Source organism: Schistocerca piceifrons, chromosome 5 (genome assembly GCF_021461385.2).
Source record: "Schistocerca piceifrons isolate TAMUIC-IGC-003096 chromosome 5, iqSchPice1.1, whole genome shotgun sequence".
NCBI classification, from domain to species: Eukaryota; Metazoa; Arthropoda; class Insecta; order Orthoptera; family Acrididae; genus Schistocerca; species Schistocerca piceifrons.
Window position 1 is genome coordinate 74,673,945 of NC_060142.1, and position 22,992 is coordinate 74,696,936.

Genomic DNA, 22,992 nt, shown 5'->3' on the forward strand with positions numbered 1-22,992 from the left:
TGTTTTAAGAGTTTTCACATAAAAAATTCGGAGGCATTGCTCATCAGGGGGCCTACGTGGTTCATTATTCTCATGAAGTACAGAGAGCAATTGCCCGAAATAACGTACAATATTTTATTAGAAGGTAGAGGTGCCAAACCTAATTGGCGATTGCCTTACGGGACCAGACATCCTTCCGCAACTCCCGACACTTTGTGCGGGGCACTCTTGAATCCAATGTTGCGAGACGTGCCTTTGGAGGTATGCGTCTGCTACGTAGTGGTACGCCGGCTCTGTCCTTGCGTGTGTGCGTCTGAAACAGTAGCACGCAGAGACGATTCCAACTTGCATGGTGTGTTTGTCACATGTACTTTCAATGACTTGAGCCTGCACTATCTCCAAGAGAGTGTACCTCGCTCGGGACGCATTTCCGGCCGTGCGTACATATGACCTTCCTTTTGCTCTCATCCTCTCCGAGCTGGTACCGTGTAGTTTGTACCTACTTGGCAATATCACCATGTGTACCGGTGGCGTGCGTCTTTTCGCATACCAGCACAGAAAATCATAGTGGAAGAAACACTACACTGCGGCAGATTTCAGGATGTTCCAAAATGCTTTACAAATTTCATCACGTATGTTTCTCAAATGGGGATGGGTAGAAAGTTGCACTCTGAGATGTAGTATTCACACGCACATAAGTTTTTAGTAGCCGTTCAACAGTTTATTCTGTGCACCTCGTGTAGCAAGCAGGATGTCTAAGCGTTATTCCAGTTCCTCCCATGTCCGCCCTAGCGTATCCTGATTAACATATGCAGTTGCTGCTCCAATGCCAGAAGGCAGTTCTGGATCTGATAGACAATATAGACAATATCCTTCATAAAAAAAACTCTTTGGGGCTCCGCTGTATCACGGTGTCAGACTTCGTATTCATCATCCATTCCGCAAACTGTGCCTTCTACTGGAGAATGCCATTTTCGTCGATAATCAACTGGGAAAAAATTTAAAAAATAAAAAAGAAACCTTCAGTGCACATAAACATTATATCACAAACCACACTTTCTACCAACCAAATTTCTGAAATATACGAGCTCAAAGTTGTAAAGACCATTTTGAACCACCCTGTATATGCTACGGTGACTGTCTAAGAAGGAAATTTCGTCTCAAATTCTGGCGTTCAAGGGAAAAGTGACGCCTTTGAGAGCTAATTATTGCCAGTGCCGGATTCAACTTTTGTCAGTCGAAACCGTTAATTAATTCAGTCGTCAAACATAACACATTTCAGTGGATTCGACGAAAACATAATCCCAGTAGGGTGGCACAAATATTAAAATCTCGTCATTCTCGTACTCCACATCGTTAGCCAGCAGGACTACAGGGCTCGCCCACGGCACATCTGTCACGCTGAAGAAGGTGGCTGTGGTGTCAATGTTACACGCAGCGGTCTTGAACGGTAGATCAAGAACGTCCAGTGTACCACAAACCACACTGGCAGCGAATCTTATGCACGCCTGCCTTCCGTAAAGCTAACAAGACCGCGACAGCGTTGTGTGTGATTTATTGATTTATAAACTGTCCGGATTGCTTTTTGCATGACCGCTGACTATTGCGTGGATATATTTCGTTACCAGCAATGGACGTTGCACAGTGGGAAACACAATCGTCTCGCACAAGTACTAAGCTTTATCTCTATGTCTTGTCATTAGACTCGAGGAATTCCACAGTTAGCAATGATCACTAAAGCCCCCAGCTGATTCTTTTCCCGACCTTTTTTCAACTAACGAGGGAAATATCACGGCTACAGCCCCTAAAAGCGATTAAAATATTGTAAAATACATAGATGTTTTCTGACGTACCGTCAATGAAGGACGATTGTCTGTAAAACTCTGCATACACACATATGCGTTGTTTGAAGGTTACCGAATATAAAGACAACAGAAATACTTTCTAACAGTGTTGCAACAATCATCAAACAGTGGGTATCGGACGGAATGAGTGTTATCCGATACTAATAAGTTCATGCAGCCTTATCAGAATTGACTCCATTTCGTACATTTGTGACAGGCGTACATGAAATAGCAAGAGAGAACAAAATTTGACGGAATCTCGAAAAACAACAGAAAATGACTACCTCTAGGTAAGGAACGCAGTACTTCACTTTAGATTAACTGGTTGCTTTTTAGTACCTGGTGACGTGCAGGAACACAGGATGAATGCATTAAACAAGGAGGACGATTTCTAACTTACGGAACTGCACTACTGATACCTGCGTAGAATCACGTTGACTTCTGGCACTGTCCGAAACAAACTGTACTTGTTTAACAGACACAACTGCGAACGTTAAACATGAAGGGGCGACACCACAAATGCTCGTTCGTTCAGATGCCGAGAACGTGTTGTGTCTATCCGGTGGCCACTGGAAGGTGTGGAGTGAGATAAGGCATGAAATTTAACTAAGAAATACGGGCGCCCACGTTAGGTTGCTCGTCACACACGGCACGACGCGACTTTAGGGGATAACGGCGACGTGTGCTCCGAACTACTGACTTGTAGCCGACTGAAAACAAAGAACATGTGGCGTACTAAAACGAACAAGTAAATGGAGAGCCGTGGATCAAACAACAAACTGCGAAAGACATGTATACAAAAATGAATTTTTATGCAGTAAATGGTGAAACCAACGTGCCAGAACGCTTGTCAATGCAAATGTGTGTGTGTGCTCTTTGTCTCGGGAAAGCACTACAAGTAACGTAGTTTCCATGGGATATGAGAGTAATCTACCACGTCTCATTCATGAAACAGAATTGGTACCTTTTGCAGACGATACTAGTAACGAAAGACAGAGAAAATATCGAAAGATATTCTTAATGCTCTTTTTCAAAGAATTATTAATTGATTCTATGAAAATTGACACTCCTTCAGTTTTGAGAAAACACACTACATTCAGTTACGTAGATCAAACAGCTACGACAAGAATTGACGCAGCATGCGACAAGCAGCCAGTGCAGAACGCAGAATGTCGCAAGTGTTTCGGTGGACATATTCGTGATATTTTAACTGGAACATGCCTATTACTTAGTTGCTCAAACAACTACTTTAAGCTATTCTTTGTATAACTGCTAGTATTGGAAACAAACAAATAAACCAGCTAGAAAATTTTGCATATTGCCACTCAATAATGGGTTGTGGAATAATTTTTTGGGGTAACTCATCACTTAGAAAGAAATGGATTTCACAAAGCCAAGGTGTAAGAATAATATGTAGTAGTTTACTCGTAGTCGCTTTATGGGTTCCTCTTCAAGGAGTTATGCATTTTAACTGTATTTTCACATCAAATTACTCAAAGCGATTCTTAAATCTAATTTAAAATAGTTCATTTTGAACAGTCATTCTGTTTGATAGCTGAATTTTATTCAAATCCTGGTAGCCAGTAAAAAACCTACTTTCAAGTATAGTTGCATGAGTGGAACTGAAAAATAATGTTCTGATTATGTTAAATGCAGCCCAGTGTGCCATTTTAGAAGATAGTAAACGGCCAGCGTGTAGGGTGACTAATATTTCGTCTAGTCAAGCTTATTAGCTCCTTGGGTCTTTTACGAGCTAAAAGGATTGTTTGGCAAGTAGATGAGGGGTCTGCATCAATCGTACTTTGTAGTTCTAGTCATGAGAAGCGTGGAGATGGCTAATAATGTATCACTTCCTTCATATTGTGTGGTCAAAGGCTTAGCCGCAGGGAATGGGAGAAACGGGGGCTTGTTGCACTCCCCACGTATAGTTTACATCAATATATGGAAGTTATTCACGCATTAGAGGTTGGAAATATTTTGACATGTACAATTAGAAGTACAAAAGTGGTGTTTGTGGTTTGAAGGCTTTGCTCAGTGGTGCTACAGAAGTAACAGAGTGTCTGAGAAAACGGCAGATGCTCAAAGCAGAGCGCTGAGTTTCATGGCACGGCGTACATCTTTTCTTCTTCTTCTTCCCCCTCCCGCTCCTCCTTTTCTTTTTAAATGGCGGAAAGTAGGCTATAATCTAAAGAAGACTGCCCTCAGCACAGCTGCATTTTTAAACCACGTGTAGCGCTTCATTTGGGATATTTAGTTCTGTAAGTTTCCATGGACCTTGCCGTTGGTGGAGAGGCTTGCGTGCCTCAGTGGTACAGATAGCCGTACCGTAGGTGCTACCACAACGGAGGGGTATCTGTTGAGGGGCCAGACAAACGTGTGGTTCCTGAAGAGGGGCAGCAGCCTTTTCAGTAGTTGCAGGGGCAACAGTCTGGATGATTGATCTGACCTTGTAACATTAACCAAACCGGCTTTGCTGTGCTGGTACTGCGAATGGCTGAAAGCAAGGGGAAACTACAGCCGTAATTTTCCCGAGGGCATGCAGCTTTACTGTATGGTTAAATGATTATGGTGTCCTCTTGGGTAAAATATTCCGGAGGTAAAATAGTCCCCCATTCGGATCTCCGGGCGGGGACTACTCAGGAGGACGTCGTTATCAGGAGAAAGAAAACTGGCGTGGAATCACAGATCCCTTAATATGGCAGGTAGGTAAGAAAATTTAAAAAGGGAAATAGATAGGTAAAAGCTATAAATAGTGGGAATTAGTGAAGTTCGGTGGCAGGAGCAACAAGACTTCTGGTCAGATGAATACAGGGTTATAAATACAAAATCAAATAGGGCTAATGCAGGAGTAGGTTTAATAATGAATAAAAAATAGGAGCGCGAGTAAGCTACTACAAACAGAATAGTGAACGAATTATTGTAACCAAGACAGAGTCCGCAGACGATGAAGAGATTGAAGAACTGTAAGATGAGATAAAAGAAATTATTCAGATAGTGAAGGGACACGAAAAATTAAGTCATGGGAGACTGGAATTCGATTGAAGAAAAGGAAGAGAAGGAAAAGTAGTAGGTGAATATGGAATGGGAGTAAGGAATGAAAGAGGAAGCCCCCTGGTTGAATTTTCCACAGAGCATAACTTAATCATAGGTAGCGCTTGGTTTAAGAATCTTGGAGATACTGGAAGGTTCCAGATACATTATATAGTGGTAAGACAGAGATTTAGGAACCAGATTTTAAACTGCCAGGCGTTTCCAGGGGCAGATGAGGACAATGAATACAATTTATTGATTTTGAACTGTAGATTAAAATTGAAGAAGCTGCAGAAAGGTGTGAATTTAAGGAGATGAGACCTGGATAAAATGAAAGAACCAGAGGCTCTACAGAGTTTCAGAGAGAGCACTAGGGAACGACTGACAAGAACGGGGGAAAAAATACAGTAGAAGAATGCGTAGCTTTCGGAGATGTAATAGTGAAGGTAGCAGAGAATCAAGCAGGTAAAAAGACGGGGGGTAGCAGAAATCCGTGATTAAGAGAAGATATATTGCAGTTAATTGATGAAAGGAGAAAATATAAAAACGCAACAAATGAAGTAGGCAAAAAGGAATACAAACGTCTGAAAAATAAGATAGACAGGAAGTGCAAAATGTCTAAGTAGGGATGGCTAGAGGACAATTGTAAGGATGTAGAGGCATATATCACTAAGGGTAAGATAGATACTATCTACAGAAAAATGAAAGAGACCCTTGGAGAAAAGAGAACTACTTGTATGAATATCAAGAGCTCAGATGTATAACCAGTTCTAAGCAAAGAAAGGAAGGCAGAAAGGCGGAAAGAGTATATAGAGGGCCTATATAAGGGCGATGCACATGAGGGGAATATTATGGAAATGAGAGAGGACGTAGATGAATATGAAATGCTAGATATGATACTGCGTGAATACTTTCAAAGAGTACTGAAAGATCTAAGTCGAAACAAGCCTTGGGGGAGCCAGCCGTGATAAAATTCTACAATCTGGTGAGCAAGGTGTATAAGACAGGCGAAATGCCATCAGACTTCAAGAAGAATATAAAAATTCCAATCCCAAAGAAAGCAGGTGTTGACAGATGTAAAATTACCGAACTATCGGTTTAATAAGTCATGGCTGCAAAATACTTACAAGAATTCTTTACAGACGAATGGAAAAACTGGTAGAAGCCGACCTCGGGGAAGATCAGTTTGGATTCCGTAGAAATGTTGGAACACGCAAGGCAATACTGACCCTACGACTTATCTTAGAAGAAAGATTAAGGAAAGGCAAACCTACGTTTCTAGCATTTGTAGACTTAGAGAAAGCTTTTGATAATGTTGACTGGAATACTCTCTTTCAAATTCTGAAGGTGGCAGGGGTCAAATACAGGGAGCGAAAGGCTAATTACAATTGTACAGAACCAGATGCCTGTTATAAGAGTCGAGGGGCACGAAATGGAAGCAGTGGGTGAGAAGGGGAGTGAAACAGGCTTGTAGTCTACCTCCGATGTTAATCAATCTGAATATTGAGAAAGAAGTAAAGGAAACAAAAGAAAATTTTGGAATAGGAATTAAAATCCACGGAGAAGAAATAAAAACTTTGAAGTTTGCCGATGACATTGTAATTCTGTCAAAGACAGCAAAGGGCTTAGAAGAGAAACTGCACGGAAAGGACAGTCTCTTGAAAGGATGATATAAGATGAACATCAACAAAAGCAAAACGAGGATAATGGAATGTAGCCGAATTAAATTAGATGTTGCTGAGGGAATTTGATTAGGAAATGAGACACTTAAAGTAGTAGATGAAATTAGCTATTTGGGGAGCAAAATAAAAAAAAATGGTTCAAATGGGTCTGAGCACTATGGGACTTAACATCTGAGGTCATCAGTCCCCTAGAACTTAGAACTACTTAAACCTAACTACCCTAAGGACATCACACACATCCACGCCCGAGGCAAGATTCGAACCTGCGACCGTAGCGGTAGCGAGGTTCGAGACTGAAGCGCCTAGAACCGCTCGGCCACCCCGGCCGGCTGAGGAGCAAAATAACTGATGATGGTCGACTAGAGAGGATATAAAACGTAGACTGGCAATGGCTAACAAGGGGAGGACGCCAATTGTGAAATTCAGATTCGATTCATTCTGCGCATAATAAAAGCTCATGGCCAGATGTGTAATGTGGCAAAGCACCAAGATACACTTCTCAGCCGTTGTCGAGAAAATCGACAGTTAAAAGAAACAGTTGCGGTGGAATACTCTCAACGATTAATAATTTTCCAAAGCGTCGTGGCGCAGCGGTAAGCGCTAGGGTGTGTAATCCGAAGGTTGCCGGATCGAATCTCGCACCATACAACCTTTTTTTTTTTAGTATTGAAGAAATGTATGATGAAATAAAAGAAATTATTCAGATTGTGAAGGGAGACGAAAATTTAATAGTCATGGGTGACTGGAATTCGAGTGTAGGAAAAGGGAGAGAAGGAAACATAGTAGGTGAATATGGATCGGGGGACAGAAATGAAAGAGGAAGCCGCCTTTTAGAATTTTGCACAGAGCACAACATAATCATAACTAACACTTGGTTTAAGAATCATGAAAGAAGGTTGTATACATGGAAGAACCCTGGAGATACTAGAAGGTATCAGATAGATTATATAATGGTAAGACAGAGATTTAGGAACCAGGTTTTAAATTGTAAGACATTTCCAGGGGCAGATGTGGACTCTGACCACAATCTATTGGTTATGACCTGTAGATTAAAACTGAAGAAACTGCAAAAAGGTGGGAATTTAAGGAGATGGGACATGGATAAACTAAAAGAACCAGAGGTTGTACAGAGATTCAGGGAGAGCATAAGGGAGCAATTGACAGGAATGGGGGAAATAAATACAGTAGAAGAAGAATGGGTAGCTTTGAGGGATGAAGTAGTGAAGGCAGCAGAGGATCAAGTAGGTAAAAAGACGAGGGCTAGTAGAAATCCTTGGGTAACAGAAGAAATACTGAATTTAATTGATGAAAGGAGAAAATATAAAAATGCAGTAAGTGAAACAGGCAAAAAGGAATACAAACGTCTCAAAAATGAGATCGACAGGAAGTGCAAAATGGCTAAGCAGGGATGGCTAGAGGACAAATGTAAGGATGTAGAGGCCTATCTCACTAGGGGTAAGATAGATACCGCCTACAGGAAAATTACAGAGACCTTTGGAGATAAGAGAACGACTTGTACGAATATCAAGAGCTCAGATGGAAACCCAGTTCTAAGCAAAGAAGGGAAAGCAGAAAGGTGGAAGGAGTATATAGAGGGTCTTGAGGACAATATTATGGAAATGGAAGAGGATTTAGATGAAGATGAAATGGGAAATATGATACTGCGTGAAGAGTTTGACAGAGCACTGAAAGACCTGAGTCGAAACAAGGCCCCCGGAGTAGACAATATTCCATTGGAACTACTGACGGCCGTGGGAGAGCCAGTCCTGACAAAACTCTACCATCTGGTGAGCAAGATGTATGAAACAGGCGAAATACCCTCAGACTTCAAGAAGAATATAATAATTCCAATCCCAAAGAAAGCAGGTGTTGACAAATGTGAAAATTACCGAACTATCAGCTTAATAAGTCACAGCTGCAAAATGCCAACACGAATTCTTTACAGACGAATGGAAAACTAGTAGAAGCCAACCTCGGGGAAGATCAGTTTGGATTCCGTAGAAATGTTGGAACACGTGAGGCGATACTGACCTTACGACTTATCTTAGAAGAAAGATTAAGGAAAGGCAAACCTACGTTTCTAGCATTTGTAGACTTAGAGAAAGCTTTTGACAATGTTGACGAGAATACTCTCTTTCAAATTCTAAAGGTGGCAGGGGTAAAATACAGGGAGCGAAAGGCTATTTACAATTTGTACAGAAACCAGATGGCAGTTATAAGAGTCGAGGGGCATGAAAGGGAAGCAGTGGTTGGGAAGGGAGTAAGACAGGGTTGTAGCCTCTTCCCGATGTTGTTCAATCTGTATATTGAGCAAGCAGTAAAGGAAACAAAAGAAAAATTAGGAGTAGGTATTAAAATTCATGGAGAAGAAATTAAAACTTTGAGGTTCGCCGATGACATTGTAATTCTGTCAGAGACAGCAAAGGACTTGGAAGAGCAGTTGAATGGAATGGGCAGTGTCTTGAAAGGAGGATATAAGATGAACATCAACAAAAGCAAAACAAGGATAATGGAATGTAGTCTAATTAAGTCGTGTGATGCTGAGGGAATTAGATTAGGAAATGAGACACTTAAAGTAGTAAAGGAGTTTTGCTATTTGGGGAGCAAAATATCTGATGATGGTCGAAGTAGAGAGGATATAAAATGTAGGCTGGCAATGGCAAGGAAAGCGTTTCTGAAGAAGAGAAATTTGTTAACATCCAGTATTGATTTAAGTGTCAGGAAGTCATTTCTGAAAGTATTCGTATGGACTGTAGCCATGTATGGAAGTGAAACTTGGACGATAAATAGTTTGGACAAGAAGAGAATAGAAGCTTTCGAAATGTGGTGCTACAGAAGAATGCTGAAGATTAGATGGGTAGATCACATAACTAATGAGGAAGTATTGAATAGGATTGGGGAGAAGAGAAGTTTGTGGCACAACTTGACCAGAAGAAGAGACTGGTTGGTAGGACATGTTCTGAGGCATCAAGGGATCACCAATTTAGTATTGGAGGGCAGCGTGGAGGGTAAAAATCGTAGAGGGAGACCAAGAGATGAATACACTAAGCAGATTCAGAAGGATGTAGGTTGCAGTAGGTACTGGGAGATGAAGAAGCTTGCACAGGATAGAGTAGCATGGAGAGCTGCATCAAACCAGTCTCAGGACTGAAGACCACAACAACAACAACGAGAAGGGAAACTCGTCTTTCCGCAACAGATCACAGCAGCGTTCTAATTGTAGCAACATTCAACAAATATCTTGAAATAATGACGGGTCGGGTAGCTGTGGCATCAGGTGTCTCTGAAAAGTTCGCGTAATTGAGGAATAAATATTTTATTTATTAAACGCACCCCTACGTCACTCCGTGAATTTAATTACAAACAAAACAGAATCTGATCACAAGTGTAAGATAAAAGAATAATAGGAGGTGACTGAATAACAGGTCATGATTCCAGTTAATAGACGCAGAAACAACAAAACGCCAGAAGAAGACGGAATAATAGGAGAATTTACGAAAGCAGGAGGTGAGACCTTGCACTTAGAGACCTGTAACCCGATCTAGGTGATGTGGAAGAATAAGACGTGGCAAGGACAATGCAAATTGGCCGTAATATGCCCGATATACAAAAAGGGAATCAAATACGAATGTGGTAACTACAGAGGCATCAACTTGGTGAATGTAACTTACAGCGTGCTGTCTGTGATTATCCTCATAAAACTACAGACATTCGTAGAGAACAACATATAGGGATATGGTGCTGGCTTTCGACCAGATCAATCGAGAATGCACAACATTTGCGCCATAAGACAATTGTTTGAAGAACACTGAGAATATGATTAATATGCATGTATGGTTTCTCGTCGATTTTGAATGTGCATACGATAGCATCCACAGGAATAGCCTACTGCGTGACATCAGAATCCCTGAGAAGCTAGTGGGAATGGTGGAAACTTATAAATGGATAGATGAAGAGCACCAGTGCCTTCCAGAGGGGACATGTCAGAAGCGTTCGGGAGTGAGCCAGGAGTCAGACAAAGTGATGCTCTTTCATGGCTTCTGTTCAGTGTAAGTAATAAGGAAATGTAGGCAACAGGAGTGTGCTGGACTACAGACTGATGATAATTTCGACTGTCTAGTAATGCAGTTGATATAGTGCTACTAAGAGAATCAAACCATTAGTTGAAAGAAATGTACCAGAAAATGGAAAACTACGCACAGAAGGTTGGGCTAAACTCGAATCAAACCAAAACAGAGTTCATGCAATTAGGAAGAAGACAAGAACAGGAAGAATTTCTCGAGACAGAAGACGTGAGCTTCAAGAGGGTTTTTCAGATACTTGGGATCTTGGTTTATCCTTAAGCCGACGGCACACGGACCGTGCATCCGAGCGTTGAGCGTGCCGAGTTTCTGACGTCATAGCGTGGAATAGCACGTTCGGGTGTCTTTCCGAACGTGCAGAGCAATATCTGGCATGTCAGATGTTCTGAGCGTGCGTCTGAGCGTTGACCAATGAGATGGCACAACGCCACCTACGTCACTCGCACGCTGTCTCTCTTCAGCACAAAGTTGTGAGGCGCCATATTGGCATTCATTTCAAGCGTATATGTATATATGCCGTTTCTGAGCACCAGCAAATTGAGAATCACTGGAAAACGCGTTGTTAACTTGAGATTTGTTCGAATAAAATAATGAGAAACATCATATTCGTGGCAAAAGAATTATGAGAGGAGGCTATTTGAAGGCAGTGGCACGCTGAAGATCCACCGAAAACGCATTGTTCTCGGTAAAAATTGTTATAATTATATTTCAGCTAGTAACATATCTACGATTAAGGTTTCCAGCAAGGAGTAACATACTATCATTAGAAGCCAAAAGTGTGTCATTGGCTTAGCGTAATGAGTAGAATCGCCGTCTTGTAGCAAGTTGCTTATCAGGCCGATGGTTCGCGTCTTGACACTTCCAATTTAATTTTTGCTAACATTCGCGTTTTTATTAGGTTCTGATACTTTATTATTAGTTTAACATAAGTATATACTATAATATTTGATGTTATGTAAATATAAGGTCACCTTTTTTTGAGGGGTGACTTCGTTCGATTATCTTAATCTACTAGACAGCTTGCGCTACTTGTATAAAGATTTTTTGCTCCTTTTTCTTTTACGCTTTGTAATTCACATGTTGCAAAGATTCTGCTACTGGGTAGGAACAGTGATCAAGTAAGACTGACCTTGTGGTTTTACTAAAATGTGGAAATGATGAAATAATAAACATTATTTATTATTCTTACGCGGAGAAGTATTCCAAATTTGTATCGCACTGTTTGTAATGGAACATTTATTACCCTGTGTCCTTATTGATTGGACATGGTACTTTCCTTTTCGTGGACGATGAAGGAAATGTGCGTTTTAATAGAGCTAACGTGGGAATTTTACGCGGGCCCGTTGAGTAAACAGTGTGATTTACGAACTAGAAACATTCCTCAACTGCCGCTGGAGTGCGTTGCGATCGCCTGTACCACGTTGGGGAACACGTACCGTATGCACAAGTCGCATCGTTCCTGAGCGTTCAGCAACACGTTGAACTTCGCACGCTCAACGTTAAAGTTTGACAGCACGGTCCGTGTGCCGACGGCTTTACCTGCTGCACGCAGACACAATCTGCACCAGGTGCTGTCTGCGCGCAAAGGCGACCCCGCAAGGGGAAAAGAGGGGGAGACGGGGGGTGCAAGATGATTCTCTCAGATTTATAGTTTTGCTATCTGCAGCTTACCCAAACAACTGCACGTTTAACATTGCCGCCCGTGACGAAAAATACTGCAGCCTTAAGAATCCCTACAAACACTGAGGTAACAAACGTCATGGGATACATCCTAATTTAGTATCGGACCTCCTTCTCCCCGGCACAGTGCAGCAACTTAACGTGGCATGGACTCAAAAAGTCGTTGGAGTCCGCTGTAGAAATAATGAGTCATGTTGCCTCTATACATGCCCATAACTGCGAAAGGGTTGACACTGCAGGATGTTGTGGACGAACTGATCTCTCAATTACCTCCCGAAAAAGTTCGATGGGATTCATGTCAGGCGATCTAGGTGGCCAAACCATTCGTTCGTACTGTCCAGAACGTTCTTCAAACTAACTGCGAACAACTCCAAGTCCATTGACATGTCATCGTTGTTTGGGAACGTGAAGTCCATAAATGTCTACAAATAATCTCCAAGTAGCCGATCGTAATCATTTCCAGTCAGTGTTGTGTCAGTTGGACCAGAGGGTCGGTCCATTCCATGTAAACACAGCCCTCACCATTGAGGATCCACCATCAGCTTGCACAGCACCTTGTTGACAACTTGGGTGCATGTCTTGCATGGGAACTACGCCACATTCGAACCCTACTATCAGCTCTTAACAACTGAAATCGGGATTCATCTGACCAGGTGGTGGTTTCCTAGTCATCTAGGGTCCAGCCGATATGGTCAAGAGCCGAGGAGAGGCGCTGCAGGCGATGTCGTGCTGTTAGTAAAGGCACTCGCGTCGTTCGTCAGCAGCCATAGCCCATTAGCACCAAATTTCGCAGCACTGTCCTAGCTGATACGTTCGTCATGCGTCCCACATTGACTTCTGCCACACTGACTTATTTGACGCAGTCTTACTTGACTGTTAGCAACGCAACGGCGCTGCTCTCGGTCGTAGGGTGAAGGCCGTCGTCCACTGTATTGACCGTCGCGACAGATATTGCCTGAAATTTGACATTTTCGACACATTCTTGACTCTGGATCTCTGAATATTGGATTCCCTAACGATATCTGAAGTGTAATGTGCCGTGCGCTCAGCTCCAAGTACCATACCGGGTTCAAAGCCTGCTGATTTGAGCTGTGGGGCCATAGTAATATTGGCAGGCTTTTTATGTAATCATTGGAGTACAAATGAGAACTCCTCAAATGAAGTTAGCTTTTATACCTTGTGTACGCGATACTACGCCATATGTATACAAGGTGAGTTACTAACTACTACTACCAAGAATAGCTCCGAAAGTATGATAGTTGCTGAAAAGTCTGTGGGACAAATGTTGCATGACGTTGGTTTTTTGTTGCTAGGTGCTAGGTGGGGTCGTGTCGGAGATATGAAGGTAGACTTTTTTTTTACAAAAAAAGGGATGCTATAGCTTTGTACTTATCTTCATTTACAGGTGTTCGAAGTGATGACCATTGGTATCAATGCAGTGCTGCAATCTCCTTATCATGGACTGAGTGGTATTCCTTATCACATCGGCACTTATCGAAGCACATGCTCTGACAAATCTCTCTCGCATAACGTGCAAATAGGAAATACTCGCTTACAACACTAATAGAAACGGTAAGACTAGTATCGTCGAATCAAGCGAATGTGAATGATGTATTCATTCGAAGAACAGGTCGATATGCTTCTCATTTACGGAGAATGCCAACGAAATTTAGTGAGAGGTAGAGACTTATACGCTGAAAGATATCCTCAACGTACTCACCCTACAAGTCGTGCATTTAAATGTGTGTATGATAAATTGAGGACAAGTGGATCTTTAACGCATCGGAAACGTATCCGGCAAAGGAAAGTTACTAACGAGGAAACGCAAATTGATCCTATTGTGACTGTGGTTCGAGATCCTTGTGTTAGTTCGCGTCAAATCGCAAGGGAATGTGGCATGATCCAGAATAGTGTTGTTCGTGTTCTGCATCAGCGTAAGCATCATCCTTACCATATCAGTCTCCACCAAGAATTAACTGGCACGGATCGTATGCGTCGCACTGAATTCTGCCAATGGCTTCAGCTTCAGATTCAGACGGATGACACATTTATTAATTTCATTTTATTTACTGATGAGGCTACATTCACGAACGATGGAAGTGCATAACATGCATTATTGGTAAACTGAAAATCCATGTTGCTGAATGTATGGTATGGGATCCTGGAGGACAGAATTATAGGGCCCTATTTCATTGAAGGAAATATTAACGGTAGGAAGTACACCACATCCCTGCAAGAAACATTAGGTCTGTTATAGGAAGAAATACCTTAGGAACAAGGAACAGAATGTGGTATCAACACGGTGGGTGTCCGGCACATTTTTCGCTGTTGAGTTGCAGAGACAATTCCCAAATCGTTGGATTGGACGCGGAGGAGATGTGTCGTGGCCGGCCCGTTCGCCGGACTTGGCGCATCTGGATTTTTTGCTTGTGGGGATTCGTAAAAGACATTGTTTATAAAGAGGTTCCAACTACATCTAAAGACATGCGGGAGAGAATGGTCAGAGCTTGTGCTTCGGTAAGTGCCGAAGTGATAAGGAATACCTCTCAATCCATTATAAGAAGATTGCAGCACTGCATTTATACCAATGGTCATCACTTCGAACACATTCTGTAAATGGACGTTCATGCCACCTTTGTGACCTTCGTTGACCTTCAAAGAACTTACTTTTACACTCTGGATTCGTCTCGATAGCCGCTATCAGAAAATAAGTACCAAACTATAGCAACCCATAAAAAAAAAGAAAAAGTTGACCTTCATATCTCTGACGCGACCCCACCTAGCAACAAAAAACCAACGTCATATTACGGCCCCCGCTCTCCCATGCAGTATTTGTCCCACAGACTTTTCGGATACTATTATACTTCCGGAGTTATTCTTGGTGGCAACACTCAGTGACTCACCCTGTATACTCATACCCCCATCCGATGACTTCTGTCACCTCAGCGTAAGTTACCTTAAGTTTCTTAGTTGTTACCGCGTTCACGGGAAATTAAGCACACTCCTTGGTGTGGTTGCGGTTAAGGTGCTGATCTGCGCCCAAGACGGATTTGAAGCTTTACAGAACCGTTGCTAAATAACGCCTTCAGTATTTTTCTGTCGCTCCCTCGTTGAGCAGCTACCGAGCTACAGAAAAGATCCGCTTTAACACGTAGCGGCACGGATGACGTCACTGACTCCCAAGACATAAGCACGGCTACAGTTTACGTGCCAGTCATCCGTCCCCAAATCCCATAACGACACCCCCCTATCCTTGATGCACAACGGAATCATAAAAGTAGTTTACTGTTTATCTGCGGAAAAAGGAAACAGATGACGGCTTTTTGATTCTCTTTCCAGCTTTACATGACAGAGCTGTTGCAGTGCAGTCGGAAGCAAACAGACAACCCATATAATTACTCTCTGCTGGTACACCTGTACAGAACCCCAAACGCGTCATTCGCAAGACAAAAATACCATTTTCTGTGCTAGAAGGAAGAGAAAAAGTGTGAGGTTTCAAGGTCGAAAAAATATGCACTCCAGGATTAGGAACTATCTACGCGTTCAACACAACGCCACATGCAGTCGCAGAGCTATGAATTCTGCATTGGCAGGCAGCACAGTAATGTGACAAAATGGGCATGTGAGTATTACCTTGCTGCGGTTCTATGGTGCTAAATTCTGATTCTACCGGCCAATTCGAGGATGATTTCGGGAATTCATCTAACGTGTTTGACCCTGCACTACACTTTAACTAATCAACTCAAAAAATGAAGCTTTCAAAACATATTTTGTTCATATTCAGTTAGGCCAGTCACTACTGAAAAATGGTATGGAGTTTTAAAAGCAATGTATCTAACATTATAGGAATATGAATAAATTATTGTTGCGAATATTGTGATACAAACCAACTACTACATCTGCCCTCTATGATGCGTGCCTCAGCACAACGATGAGAAAATGTTTTTAATGAATGTGACTTTCTGTTATGGTTTTTAGTGTATGAAATCCTAATGCGATAAATAAACAGCTGATCGCCCAACATCTTTTTTAGCAATCAGCGCGTAATATTTAACCAACTGCATATCTAGTGTGATTCATCTTCACCAATGGAACGTTAACGGTGTTCAGTTGTATTTCATTAAAATACCTAGTGTTACTGGATAACCAATACAGCGGTTTTATTGGTGGTATAAGATTCACATAATCGATTTCGAAATTATATATCTCCAGGAATCCTTCTGGCAAGTCCATCTAAGTAGAAACACTGAACAATTTTAGCGCTGTCTTGAATTATGTAAGCTATTATGATTGGTTCCAGACACTGTGATCGTCTTAGGTTCAAAAAAATGGTTCATATGGTTCTGAGCACTATGGGACCTAAGTTCTGAGGTCATCAGTCCCATAGAACTTAGAACCACTTAAACCTAACTAACCTAAGCACATCACACACATCCATGCCCGAGGCAGGATTCGAACCTGCAACCGTAGTGGTCGCGCGGTTCCAGACTGTAGAGCCTAGAACCACTCGACCACCCCGGCCGGCCCCTAGGTTTCTGTACCTAGTTCACAGAATTAAATCCGAGGTTTTATGCTAATCTATCTCCTTCAGTAACTCTGCCAACTCAGTGTTTAGTTTGCATTTCTCATAGTAAGGTACGCCTTTGTTATCGTCAACATAATTGTATTTTGTTGCTTTATTCTATATGTATCTTTTGTAATAAACCATTGTGTTACTTAAATCTTGAGTTCATTATCACAAACATTTCCTTTAAGTAATGAATATTATGCCAATTCTCGAACTTCAGATTCACTAGTAGGGCCAATGAATTACAAGTTAGTAATTCTGTAATGTTCATTAAATTCACCACTGCATCTCAAGGGTATGCTTGACTCTTAATTAATTTCAGATTCAGTTAGATTTCACGTTCTCACACACACGGGATTTTGCATCCTCTGACGGCGCTTGGGTTCTGTGACGTGGGCTGTCAGTGTGTACCAGCAGTGCAAACATGTGTCTGCACACACCCAAAATCTCGATTAAGTAATTTTATTTTTTTCGAGGAGATAGTTAACACTTTATGTCTGCCCTCGTGTGCATCGTCATAAGGAGGTCCCTGGAGCTGATCCCGTGTGTTACGCTGAAAGACACAGTTCGGCAGTTGGCTCGCTCCTGGCGACGGCTGCCGCAAAGAGTCCTCACCGACAACACACCAGGGTCTGCTCTCGCCACTAAATGCAGCTTTGCGCTGTTAGTTCCCCTAATTACGTCTCTCCTATACTGTTTTCAGAAACTTGGGAAGCTTCGTACTCGATGGGTTCGAATAAGCCGGGGATTCACAGAATGGGTAGCTTCATACACATTAGGAATGACCCTAGTTGTTTAAGGTTTTTATAACATGGCTGTCAATCAGCGACTGTTGTAGAATACAAAATTTTGAAAAACACAGCCCTCATTCGAGAACACAATTAATTTGTAACCTAGGTTTCGGTGTCACAAGGGACACCTTCTTCGGACAAAATTATAACTAAATGTTACAGCATAACGTACCAAAAAATACGAAAGCTGCGGTCATACCTGACAACGTCAGATAGTCAGAATTAAAATAAAATGCAACAGAGGTGCAAGCCACTAGGTGTTGCCATGTGTCCTCTGCTGCAGTCAACACAAAACTGAAACATCATGTGACTTGTGCGCCACGGAACTTTAATACAATAGCGCCATCTGGTGGCTAAATGGTAAAACAAGCTATTTTGTAAACCTTTCTCGTAACTGGAGAGAGGGAAATAAACAAACACCTGAACGGTGTACATGAAGTAATTACAATAGCGGGATACTGCATGATATAAAATACAACTAATGAATGACTGGCTGTAGTACAAAAATTCCAGAATAAATGCATAAAGAAGACACATACGAAATAATCCATTAAATGACATTACTGCTTGCTATAATAGATACGTTACAAAAACCAAAAAAGTTTTTTTAATTTATGTAGATGAGCCGTAAGAAGTAGAAAGAAAAGGTATCTCTGAATCTGCAAGAAGTAGTTGCTACATCAAAGTGTTAGATATTGCCAAGCAGCGGCTTTATACCACTGAAATAACTTCTTCCGCGCAACTGCAGCTGCTCGTTGAGAAAAAGTCCGTCAAAATTTATGCTTGAAAATTTCCAGCTCCTCCAATATATCGAGTTCACCTGTTAATCACAAGGCACTCTTCTAAAGGGGTTGAAAAGTTGGAAATCTTGCATATTGAAAAAAAGGGCGCAAACTTGATATTTTGGAGTAGCTGGAAATTTTCAAGCATTTACTTTCGAATGACGGACTTTCTCTCAACGAGCAGGTTCAGTTGCGCAGAAGAAGTTATTTCAATGGTATAAAACCGCTGCTTGACGAGATCTAACACTTTGATGTACCAACTACTTCTTGCAGATTCACAGATACCGCAGCTTTCGATTTTTTGGTACTTTATGCTGTAACATTTAGTTTTAATTTTGTCCGTGGAAGGTGTCCCTTGTGACAGCGAAGCCTAGGTTATAAATTAATTGTGTTCGCGACTGAGGGCTGTGTTTTTCAAAATTTTTGTTTCTAGTTGTTCAAGGTCTATACGGACACCCAACCAGTGAAAATTAATTCCTTAAAAAGTAAAAAGAACTGGCCAGGTGCGAGTAGGACTCGCGCCATGAGGGTTCCGAATAAACTTAACTGTGTGTACGGTCAGTTCGTCCATCCCAGGAACCGGGAGTCTCGAGGATTTTTGCCTGTTATCATAATTGATACTGCCAAGATATCGGTTCCGGGATTTCCAAGACTTTCGATAATGTTTGACTTTTAATTTGAAGTCGAATAACAAATGGCAAATTAAGGACTTCCTGATTTTCATCTTTACTTGTACTGTGAAACCTCGCTTCTTGCCAAATTTCATGATTCCATACCACCGGAAAGTGCCCAATAGACTTTAACGAGTGAGTTTGCGAGTGTCAAAATATGTGACGTAACTGACCATTTCTTTTGTTTTCGTTGACTAAGAAGCTTAACGTTTTTACAACACGATGGACACTTGGACCTTAGCATGTGTCACAAATTTCAATTTGCAAAAACAGACATAATGTCTTATGGGATAACAGCAATCAGTGAGTAACCCGTCCAATTCAGCAACTTTCACATGCTACGTGACGTAGCATGTGAAAGTTGCTGAATTGGACGGGTTACTCCTGTAAGTTAAATATCAGATCTGAAGATGGTTCTGAATGAACCGAAACCGGTCATATGAATAATAAAAAAGTTTGCAATCAAGACGGATTTAAAGTAACATTATAATTTCAATTTGATACATCTACCTGTGCGTGAGAAAAAAGCGGTCTTAACAGGCTGATAGACAATCAGATAACAAATGACAACGAAAGTTTTTTTGAGCGATACAATTACAAATTAACAGTTTTGAGGTTTTTTTTCCTGTAGATGTATGTGTAACCTTTCTTATTGCCAGATTACCCTATAGGTTTTGATGAGTGAGTTTGTGATTATCAGAACATGTGACATAAATGTCCGTATCTTTTAATCAAATTCACTTAGAAGCTTCAATTTTTTTACACCGCCCATGACACGTAGACCTTAATAAGTGACATATGGTTCGGCTTATACGCCTACTCGTTCCTAAGAAAAAGGTCGTTAATAATCGGACAAACAGACAGAGAGAAGGACAGATGAACAACAAACTAATCCCATAAGGATTGCGGGTTAACGTATGTACGGAACCCTAAAAGGTGAAAGGTGGCATGCCTTTACGATGCACACAGTGACTTGCTCCCTCTCATATTTATATCTTACTCTGGGTAATTCGATTTGAGGAAGTATAGCCGAGTATGGTCATTACAAGGCTGGTATTGAGAACTCAGAAGATATGAATATTCTCCTCTCTAATTGCTTGCGGTGAAAAATTGCTATTCGTTTACACACTGACTTCCCACGCAGCATCTCTCGTCACCCTGCTGGTCCAGTGACAGGCGGCTTCTGCTGTTCTTGAAAGGGTTATGCCGAAGGGTGTGAGGGAGCAGAGCGGATGCTGTCCAGACGCCAACATTGTCATAAGAGCGGGGGCTACACGCCCACAGGGGCCTGAAGGAGCGGCTGGGGTTACTTCGTAGAAACTTAGTGAAAACGCTTTTTGACGGGTTACGAGCGAGGCGTGGGAATGACTTGTGTTCCCAGGCAGTCTTGGCGGGCAAATTCCCGCGTTTTCTGAAAAATCCTAACTGTGATTGGCTTGATCAGGGATAGCTCCGTAACGTAGCAAAATCGGGCAGAAATTTGAGTCAAGTATCTCCATTGGTGGAATAGTAGTCCTTCGGCAATAGAAGGGAATTTTCTACCGGTTTTCGAGTTGCTGATTGGCACGTTTAACCACGGCCACTGTCGTGGAGGCGGTAATGTTCTGTGTTCGGCTTGTACGGGTGCTCTTGGGAGAGTCGGCTCTCGCATTTCGGTCAGAGTAGGTTACAAGACTGAGCTCTCGCTGCTCTGGACAGCGTGCCTTCCGTTGGCTGTCTAATATACTTTCATTTAATTATAACTGTTTGACGAAGTTGCTGAAGTTCTTACTGCAACGTAACTTTCCGAGTACAGTTGGCAGATGAGCGTTCTGCGTACAAGCAGCATATGTTGTCCGTCTTCAGCAGTTTTGGCTAAAGCTGACTGTATCGGAGTTACTGTGTGACTTCACTTGTTAAAATCAATCACTATACCGTCAGTGACTGTGTAGCGAGCCTTCTTCGTCTCCCTCAGAGGTCCATTTGTGTTGCTAGGAAGTCTTTAAAATAACTTCCGGGAATTCAGTTTGCCTTGAAAATGGCGGGGTGTCCTCCCGCCAAAATATCGGCGGTCGCTGAAGGTGTTACCTGGCTGAATTCCCGGAAGTTATTTGAAAGTTATACACGCCAGGAGAAACTCAGGTCTCACAGGAAGTCATTAGTCTGGAACAACCAGACCAGGATAATTTGTTTTGGGCTATACTCGCGACATTATCATCACCACGACGGGACGTCGAAGCAACCAGCCGTCGCCTCCGGTACACCATATCGTGTCCTTGCAGTTAAGAAGACAGCTTGGTAACGTATGTCCGTAGCACGGGCAGATTAGGGAATTTTGTTATGTGATAATCAAAGCTCAGCAGAGCGCGCCTGTTCCCATCTTTTCTAACGTGGTTCTGTCTTGGGTGTTCATTGTCTGAGCTCTCACTACTGTAGCAGCAATTAATGTTGGGTTAGCTGGGTGTTTCTCTTAAGATTTGAGTTGCAAGGAATTGGCTCCACATACCACTTCGTCATAAATGTCACAATCTAGTATACGGACAACTTCACTTTCACAGTATTTATTTGAGTATCCAATTTGACGTATTGTAAATGTTTCATGTGTTTTGTTTATTATTTTGGGGTTAGTCATAATAAATGAAATTGTTCTTTTGGACAGAACTGTCATTCTGTAGATCGGCAGAGCAACCCTTTCATTTCTCACTACGTTAATGGATCTTTCCCTTATCGAATTAATTTCTATCAAATTAAATCATTGCAGGTGCCAGATTCTTCTCTACTCCACTTTCAGGGTCGATTACAGTCAGTTCGCGATTCTTCTTACTCCATGTGCAACAGCAAAAGTCGGAGTTAGAAAAGGGAGGAGGGGGGGGGGCTTAGAGCATCATTTCCATATGAAGATTCTAGAAGAATTCGGTGTTAAATACCTCGCAAAGGTACACTGAAGAGCAAAAAAAACTGCTACAACAGCCTCATTTCGTGTACGGTCTCCGTCAGCTCGCAGAAGTGCAGCAACACGACGTGCCATGTACTCGACTAATGTCTGAAGTGGTGCTGGAGGGAACTGACACCATGAATCCTGCAGGGCTGTCCATAAACCCGTAAGAGTACGAGGGGGTGGAGATCTCTCCTGAAGAGCACCTTGCAAGGCATCCCATATACTCTCAATAATAGTCATATTCGTGGCCAGGGGAAGAGTTTAAACTCAGAAAAGTGTTCCTGGAGCCACTCTGTAGCAATTCTGGTCGTATGGGGTGTCGCATTATCCTGCTGGCATTGCCTAAGTCCGTCGAAATTCATAATGGACATGAATGGATGCAGGTGATCAGACATGATGCTTACGTACGTGTCACCTGTCTGAGCAGATCTCGACATATCAGGGGACCCATTTCACTCCAAGTGCACACGCCCCACACTATTACAGAGCCTCCACCACCTTGTACAGTCGCTCTTTGTTAAAACAATTTCATAATTGTAAATGGAAAGTACGAAATAGTGAACGTTCTACAGTATTAATTTATTTCGTTAACTGTTTTTAGCTTACGAGGTCACCATCAGACGTTAACTAACTATCCTCGTCAAAGAAGGTTCAATGCTGATCAACAACACAGAAAGTGATGTTACACGTCGAGAATGAGGTGAAAAACAGTGCTAACGTAATTGAAAATTTTAGAGTTAACAATAAATAACTGAGAACAAACCACAGCCAGCCGTGGTGGCCAAGCGGTTAAAGGCGCTACAGTCTGGAACCGCGCAACCGCTACGGTCGCAGGTTCGAATCCTGCCTCGGGCATGGATGTGTGTGATGTCCTTAGGTTAGTTAGGTTTAAGTAGTTCTAAGTTCTAGGGGACTGATGACCTTAGAAGTTAAGCCCCATAGTGCTCAGAGCCATTTTTTTTAACAA